General features: G+C 43.2%; 1 long non-coding RNA gene across 1 annotated transcript; it reads right to left on the reverse strand.

The window, feature by feature from the left end:
- Nucleotides 1-1,193: 1,193 nt before the first annotated feature.
- On the reverse strand, nt 1,194-4,817 carry LOC134477589 (uncharacterized). The gene is made up of 2 exons (XR_010049597.1): nt 4,544-4,817; nt 1,194-1,416 (listed from the first exon to the last, which is right to left on the reverse strand). It is a non-coding gene; the product is annotated as an uncharacterized LOC134477589 (long non-coding RNA).
- Nucleotides 4,818-8,939: the final 4,122 nt, after the last annotated feature.

Below are 8,939 nucleotides of genomic sequence, written 5' to 3' on the forward strand. Positions count from 1 at the left end.
AAGAACTCAGGCTACAAAATTTTTGCCTTGGTTGATTAGAAAAACCAAAGAGCTTTTGTTTTTAACCTACAAGTTACTTGTCTTGCTGACCCAAAAATCATAGCCAGTAACCCCAAGGGTTTCCCCAAGGGACATGCCACCAGTACCCCCGAAGGAGACTGAGGGGCCCTTTCCTGCATACGGGTCACACTGCCACACCCTCAAACATTCTCCTTGTTCCCTCATTTTTAAGTTGTGAAAGACATGTATTAGCTTCATGATGCTACAGGGAAATACCTGAGACGGGCTACTTATTAAGCAAAACAGGCTTATTTAGTGCACAGCTTTGACAGCTTTAGTCCAAGATGTCAATCTTGGCTTTGGTTTCTGGTGAACCTGGTAGACAGCATGGAAGAAGTACATGTCTCAGTGAGTTGTCACAGCTTCACTAAGCCAGGATGTGACAAGAAGCAGGGGGACTGAGAGAGCCACAGAATGGTGGAGGACCCACCTCCAGGGACCTAAGGACCCTTCCACTGGCTGTCCCTGCCTCCTGCAATTCCATCAACTACTGTACGACTGCTCTGGTGACTAAGGCTTTAGCACTCAGACATTTGGAAACGTTCAGTGCTCGAAGTATACCAAAGAGGGAAACTTTTTCAGTTCCCTGTCCCACATTAAAAAGATTCCTCCAACATCTTAACACCATACTTTTCTCATATGAAATGGCACAGAACATCAAACCTCTTTCATTTAAAAATGACCAAACATATTAACTAAAAAAAGAAGTGTTTATAGCGTTTACTCAGAGATTCACAAATATTTTGCCTCCAGAATCCCCTTAGATGTTAAAGAATTGATGACACCCCCAAAGAGCCTTTATTTACATGGATTCTACCACTTGATATTTATTGGACTAGAAATTAATACTGAGAGTCATTCTAAAATATTTATGTATTCACTTTTAAATAATAACTGTAAGCCAATTCTATGTTTATATAATAGCATATTTTTACTTTAAAAATATATAGTCCAAAGAAAGTCAAAATACTATTATTTTATACTTTAATAAACCTCTTTAATGTCTAGTTAATAGAAGATAGTTAGATTTCCGTATCTCTTCTACAGTCCATCCATGCACTGTCAGACACAATTTAGCCCCTGAAATTTCATTGCATCCTCCTGAGAGAATAACTGCAAAAGACAATACAATCTTATTTTGATAAAAATAGTTTAATTTCCAGTTGCCTCAGAGGTAGAGGGATCCCCAGGGTTTCCCAGACCACATTTTTTAGGGGTCCAGGAGCAGATCTGGATTCAAGCCCAGCTGAAGGAGGGATCAGGAGGTGTTCAGTATCTGCTTCTAGCTTCAGCTCCGCTTTGCAGATTCTTCCTCATTAGCAGCAAAGATGGGCACCAGCAGCTGCAGTCTTTTATCTGAAGAAATCAGTAACGCAAATACTACATGATTTTCCAAGAGTGCTAAGAAAACTCCTAAATCTGACTGTTCTTGGACCAGCACGGGTCATGGGCCAGTCCTCCAAGCACCATGTCACAATGGACCAGAAGTAGGAAATATGAACGATCGAATTAGGAGTGTGTACACACTGTGAAGCTGAGAGAATAAGTTGAGTGCCCTCTGAAGCCCATGCACAGAGATGACTCCCCATAAGAAAATAAGTGGTCACCATAACAAAGGGAGATGAGAAACAGAGTTCAAGTTCAGGGATGCTTGTTTCTAGGATGTTCAATACCACAGGAAGAAGAAAAGTGTGCTTTCCTTTCTCCTTCCTGCTTTCATGCCTTTGACCCATACTGGTTGGCTTGGTATAAGGCCCTGTGCTAATAATAATCATAAAAGTAATAGCATCACTAATGCTCATGTGCACTTCCTATGTGCTAAGTACTCCTTGAGGAAGTCTGCAGGTACCGACTAACTTAATCCTCACAACAACCTCTACTTTTAGTCCTAAATTCACAAAAGTAAATAAGACTGTGCTATTTGTTGGACAGAGGGTATATGTTATGGTTTAGGCTTAAAATGCTCTCCAAACGTCTTATGTTTGGAGGGGGTGAAGCTCATGAAAGGGGGCAGGTCATGGAGGGTATGAATTGGAAAGGTAGGTTCTCATTTGTGGCTTCTTCCTTCTCTCCACTTCCTGGCTGCTGTGAATTGAACAGTTTTCCTCTGCTATGCCTTTCCACCATCACATTTCTGCCATCCATGAACTGAATCCTGTAACAAAGCAGGCCTCTTGTCTCTTAAGTTGTAAGTACTGGTTATCTTGTACTAGTGAGGGTGCTAATACAGATAATGGTACCAGGAGTTGGGTATTGTTGTGACCATACCTTACCACTTTGTGGTTTCAAGGGCTTTGAAATTTGCTGTTAGACAGAGTTTGGAAAGGTTTGGAAATGCCAACCAGAGAGGCCCTCAAATGTCATGAGCAGTGCTTGATGTGTGATACTTTTCAGAACTCTGCAGCTCAGAATGCTGGTATGAACATGAATAGTTAAGGCCAGGCTCTGGTTGTTTCATTTTGGAACAAGAACTCCATTGGTTGGACTAGAAGCCACATATGTTACACTTTAGCAGAAAACTTGTCTATATTTTTTCCATGCTCTGAGACTGTGGGAGACCAAGATCAAAGGCAGTAGACTAATAATGTGATCAAATAAATTTCAAGACAGTGGGTGTGGCATGGGTACTGCTAGATACTCTTAGATAGACCTACAGTGAGAATCAGAAACAAATGGCAGAGCTGAGTGATTTTCAAAGTTCATAGCTTCATCAGGGAAGGAGCACCTGAGAAATTAGGCCAAGGATAGTATGTTTGCTGAAGGCATTTGCATTGAAAAGAAATCAAGCACTTTTACAGGAATAAAAAAGATGACTTGGGAACATCTATATAATCAGCAAGACCCCACCCTTTTCAGGTTTAAGGGTGCAAAACTGTAAATCTTTTACTTGAAAAGAGAGTCTAAAATTGCTTTGCTTAAAAAGGACTTCCTAGGGAAATGGGTCCCCAGGACTCCTTTCCAAGTACTCAGAGGCTACTTACAGTTATGATCCTAGACAGCCTGCCTACTGCTCAAGGTGTTAGCAAACTTTGATGTTATCCACACATGCTGGTTTTACAGACATGTGAAATGCAAGAGTTGTGGGATCAAGGAAGTTTACACCCAGATTTCAGAAGAAGACCTGGAAGTTCAGACAATGTACCCTTCAGAGAGCAGTGTGTGACACTGTGAGAGTGAAGCCAAAGACAGAGTGGAGGCCCCAGGAAGTTGTAGGTGCCAGGAACATGGATTATCTGCTGATAAAAGCCATGAACAGTAAATGCAGCCAACCCAAGAGACGTCTCATATGGGCTGCAACTGGCTATACTGTAGTTGTGATTCTGCCTACAACTTCGGAACTCACAAGTTACTATAACCTGTCTTTGGTGCTAGATATCCAGCTAGCCTAATTAATGTTTGCCCTACTGGGGCTCAATCTTGTTTTGGTCTTATTTCTATTTACATATTCTTCCCTTTTGGAATGGAAGTGTTTACCTTGTGCCATTGTACATCAACCGTGCTTCACTTTCTTTTTGATTTTTACAGGGACTCACAGCTAATAGTTTGCCTTGAGCTTCAGAGGACACCTTGGACTTGGATTTTTCAGCAGTGCTGGAACTGGTAAGACTTTAGCACTCTTAGAGCTGGTCTAAATGCATTTTGCATAATGAGACAAACAGGTGCTTTTTGCAGGCAGAATGTTATGGTTTAGATCTAAATTGGCCCCCAAATGTCTTATACATTTGGAGGTGGGGCTTGATCAGAAGGGGCATATCACTGGGAGCATGATCAGTCAGGAGTATTCTTGTCCACTGCTCCTTCCTTCTCTCTTGCTTTCCTGGCTGCCATAGGGTGAGCAGCTTCCCTCTGCCTTTTCACCATGCTGCTGCTGCCCTGGAGGTAGCCAAGCATGAACTGAATCCCTAAGGATCACAGACACATCACCAGCATGGACAGCTGTCGTTGTGGGAGGGCGCCTCCTTAATCCCCTTACTCCAGCTTCTGGAATTACCTTAGAGTCTTCTGGTTGTGATTTAGTTTTACATGAAGTTTTTGCATAGAGAATGCTATGTGTTCCAGGACAAATAGTAATTGCATTTCTTGTTGTGAGTTGATAAACTGACACTGGCCTATAACATGACTCAACATGACTACTTAGTATAAATCTGTCTCCAAGAGAACAGGACTTCTCTGTGAGTCATGACAAATCCGGTTTCAGAGACTATCACCCTGGAAGGCAGGTCACGGACCACCTAAACTCACCAAGGTAATGTCACCATGTGTGATCATGTAGGAGTCAGATGTAGATGTCACTAACTGAGTTTTCATTAAACTTACACAAAGGGTTTGCTTCCCTTCCTTGCACTCCAGAAATTATCAAAGAGCAATGTTTTAAACTTAGGCATACATAGTAGTATTTAGAAGTAAGAACTCAGATATGGGGACATTGAACATATTCCTTAATGAGTCCCCTGGTTATATTTAAATGAAAAGCCCCACTTACCTTAAAAATATTGTTTTCATCATCAAGGGAAAGTGTTCCCTGCAGTGTATTAAGCTGCTCCTGGGTGAAAGGGAAAATATTAGAATTTAAATGTGGAAATGAATTTAGAAGGCGCATCATAGACTTCACAGATCCAGCAGCGGGTACTAAAAGAGGTCTTCATTTTATTAAAATATGAAACGACTATTCAATTGGGAAAGTGGGACCCCAGCTGAGCTTCTGTGGGTATTGTTCTGCCTTTGTAACACCAGACCCAACCCTTTTTCAAATGTAAATGGAGGGTATCTTTTGTCATCAACAAAAGTTAGCAGGAACAATGGGGAATGGAAGAAATGTCATAAAAGCAAATGGGGGAAAGTGCCATAGTAGATCGTGCATCTGCAACATCCTTGAAAACCTGCCAAAAATCTTTATCTCTGAAGCGAGCACAGCAGAGAATGAAAACCCTCTTATCCTGGGAAGGAAGGCTTCTTGTTTCCCTGTGGGGCTGGCACTGGGCCAGAGGAGCCACCCCAGGAAGATGGAGCATCAGGTTCACTAGAGGAGGCCTTAGTGAAAACGGAGAGAGTTCTGAGCAGACTGAAGGGAGACAATTATCTGTGCCTGCACAACTTTCTGAGGAAGAGGAAGAGCAGCGCTGGATTCAGGCCGGGTGCCTGTAGATTCCTAGGGCTCCTAGAGGAGACGCCTCCAGCAGAAAAGGAGAAAATTATTACCTGTGTGCTGGCGCAGAGAGCAAAAAGAAACCAGGCCTCTTAACATTTTCGCTACTTTGCACCCTTAGGATACAACTCAGGCCTAAGCCCAGAGGAACCTATGCCTAATGAAAGCGTCTTACAAGCACCTGCCCCTTGACCCAGTTTAGAAATGGAGAAATACTGGCAGGGCAGGGACCTAACGCCTCTCAGAGCCAGGAAGGGAGGTCATGGGATGGGTGTTCCAAGCAAACGGACTTGGAAATCAGGGGGCATTGGTTTGAATGGCAATCCTGCCACTCGGCTGTCATGATCCCATAGTTTCTTGACTTCCTTGGGTCTCCTTTACCTCATTTATTAAATCAGAAAAAAAATCTTTTCCACGCTGCTGTCATGAAAATGAATAAGATAACTAAAAAAGTGCCTGGCAGCAAGTTTGGACAAGGGCATCTCAACCAGCGGATGAACTGGTCGAAGGGTCTTCCACCCTTCCATGCCAGCTCTCTCTCACCTGGATACCTCCCCACCCACAGACTCCAGGAGCCTTGGCCTAGCCGCACCACCTGGGAGGAGTCACCCTTTGCCTTGAAGAAGATCGTTAGTGTGGAAGGGGGGAGGGAAGAAAAGGACCTGGCTTCCAGATCTCCACAACTGTGATCTACGTGGAACACAGAAAAAATCCGTAAAAACAAGTGACCAAGTTGTATTTTCTTTTTCTATGCCGTATTAAAAGTTCAGGGCCAAGAAGAGTGGCTGATTAGGAGGACAGAGTTAGGAGGAAGAGCGAGAGATGACTGAAGTTAACTGAACAAACCGTGAGTCCTTTACCCAAAGACACCACTGCAGAGACCTGCCTTGTGCCTCCGTGTGCCCCCCATGTAAGCAGATGCATTGTCTTCTGCTCCTTGAGTGACACGGTCATCAAAATCTACAGTGAATGTTTAGATGAAAATAATTTATTACAAGGTAAAAGACACACTGACATGAATCCCCCTCCGTGCTCTCTCCCCCCAAACACACCGCCCCTGCCATTCCCACCATGCTCTGCAGCAGGTCTGAAAGCCCACTGTGGTGAATGTCCTCATGAGGTGTGATCAAAACTGTGGTGATCGATGATGTGCAATGCCATCGAAACCAAGGCCAAGCTTAGGAAAATATGGCTGTGTGTCCTCATCTCCCTCATTCACCATGTGACTGCTTGCTCTGTCCTAAAGTCAAAATGCCCATGAAAGGCATCCTAGCCATTTTCCTCAGACACAGTGCCTGGCATCTGTAACTTGGAGCAGAGGCTTGTTTTGACTTCTGGTTTCACCCCACAGTGGTGGAAACCGGATGGCAGAGGAAAGAGTGCTCCACCACAGCGGGTAAGAAGCAGAGAGCCACGGGACTGAAGAGAGAACCCGGCCTTCCGGTCACGCACCTGGTGGCTCAGTGCCAACCAGGCCCCACCTCCCACGACACATGAACTCCCCCATGTGTGACTCCTCAGAGGAGTACAGGGCCCACACGGATTCCAGAAGGCCAGGACTGTGACCCATGGCGATGAAAAACAAGGCCACATGCAGAAGATGCGGAGTGTGAGTAAATTTATTTAAAAGATTATTTAATTTATTTAAAAGGTCAGAAAGCAAGGGGTGGGAAGGCCAGGAAACAGAGCCCTGCCAGCCAGGAGGATGTCCTGAGTGGGATCCTGAGAAGGCTCTTTGTCTAGGGTTCTTTTTAAAGGGCTTAGATAGGCGTTTAGGCCACTGTATAAGCAAAATGATCTCCACCCTGCAGGAAACTACGTATTTTTAAGGCTGAGTCCACACAGTGTTTACATAGTGTCCATGCAGGGTCCATGAGCCCTGGAGCCCATGGCCTGCCTGACCAGGCTTTGCAGAGGTCTTTGGTAGCCAAAGGACACCTGGCAGGTATGTTTATAAGATCATTGTGGGTGTACACTCTGCAGACTCCATTCTGGGAATTTTACTCTATCATAGGGCCACTTTTCTTACTGCCTGCTAGGATTCTAACTCTTTTTGTATTAATTTTTGTGACCCCACGATCCAATTACCTTCTAAACACATGAGAGTCCTAAGGTACGTTTTCTAACCAAACCAAAACAAAAGTTATCAGTTAGGGCTCACTAGATAAACATACTTAATACAATCTATTGATAAAGGATTTACTAAGTAGGCTCACAATGGTTTCCTGGGGAAGCAGAAATGGAAGAACGGAAAAATGGCCTTCTGTACACCGGAGAGCAGCAGGGACCAGACACCGAAGCCTAGCAGGTAGGCTGCCAGATACACCCACTGCTAAGGGGAAAGTGCTGAGACAGAAGTGTAAAGCTCGCTGCCAGTATTATATAAACAGTATTTAAGTTGTCAGACTTAATAGCTGAATTGGAAAATGATCTTTGAGTAGAGAAAAATGCCAAGAACTGAGACTGGGAAAGGATCTGGGGAGTGAAAATTAATCCACCAACAGAGGTGGAGGGGTAGCCAGAAAGAGAAAACCAATAGTAAGAATCTCAGGGATTGTTTTTGATTGAAAACGAATGAATGGGATTAGGAGTTCTGGAGGAAAAAAATCTTGGTCACCCTTGTGTTGCTCACTAACAAATAATTTTAAAAGAACTCATGCAATTAGAAAGTCACATGGACCCCAAAGTAATGCTTCAAGTAGAGCCAAATTCAGAGTTTCTACTCTGGGCCTCAGTTTCCCATTGAGGAGTGGAGCAGAACCAGCTCAAGCCTGTACTGGGACCAGACTACAAAAATTCTCATCCCAACTCTAGACTCTAGACAAGAGTTGGAGCAGGTTCCTTGGCTTGTGTGCCTCGGTGTCAGCCTCTGTAGGATGAGAATAATAACAGTATCTACCCAGTAGATTTCTCACATGATGATCAACTGTTAGGATGTATTGAACTCTCTCCACCATCCCTGGCTCTCCGAAAGCAGCTAAGTCATGGTAATTACTATTACATGGCACATGGCAGAGGAGCAACCATGAGTTCAAAATTGTTTCAAGGCCAGAACTGCCTCACAAGAATGAATGAAGTCAAGCTCAAAGTTATTTGGGGGCCTTTTAAAGGAATATATGCTTATGCCTCATTTTAGAAATATTCTTCCATGCTTTATTAACACATTAAGGATTTGGTGGGGATTTTTTTCCAGAAAGCTGATCTAACAACCATCAGGTATTTCATTCCATTAGAGAAATAAAAGGGAATGGATTTTTTTCCATATCACACAGAGGGAAGAAAAGATCTCAGTAGAATTTTAGTTTCAATATTTTTTCCACTCACTCCCATTGGATGCTTTGATTTTGTTTCTCTATCTTGAATTGGTTTCCCTTGAAAAACCACTCCTTTCTTCTTGTTCTGTCTCATCTCATCCTTCAGTGACAACAATTAATAGTGACCTTTACTTTTCCTTCTTAGGTGTACATTACACAAAGAAAATTCAATACATGGTTGATCTCATCAAACAGATCAATCAGAGGATGATGATTTGCTTTCAGAACCATTCTCTTTCAAAAGGAAGTCTCAGTGGGATTTCTTCAAATAGTTTTTCACCTATAGACCACTACTACTACAATATATATTGGGAACTTTATTCGGCATTTATGGAGTGCTTAAGGAATGTTGACTTTTATTGATGATAATGGTCTTCCTGATAGCACAGGTATTTGTGTCTATATCTCTCCCTCCCCTA

The sequence above is a fragment of the Cavia porcellus genome, unplaced genomic scaffold (genome assembly GCF_034190915.1).
Source record: "Cavia porcellus strain 051 isolate PalLab524CR breed Dunkin Hartley unplaced genomic scaffold, mCavPor4.1 scaffold_9, whole genome shotgun sequence".
Taxonomy (NCBI): domain Eukaryota; kingdom Metazoa; phylum Chordata; class Mammalia; order Rodentia; family Caviidae; genus Cavia; species Cavia porcellus.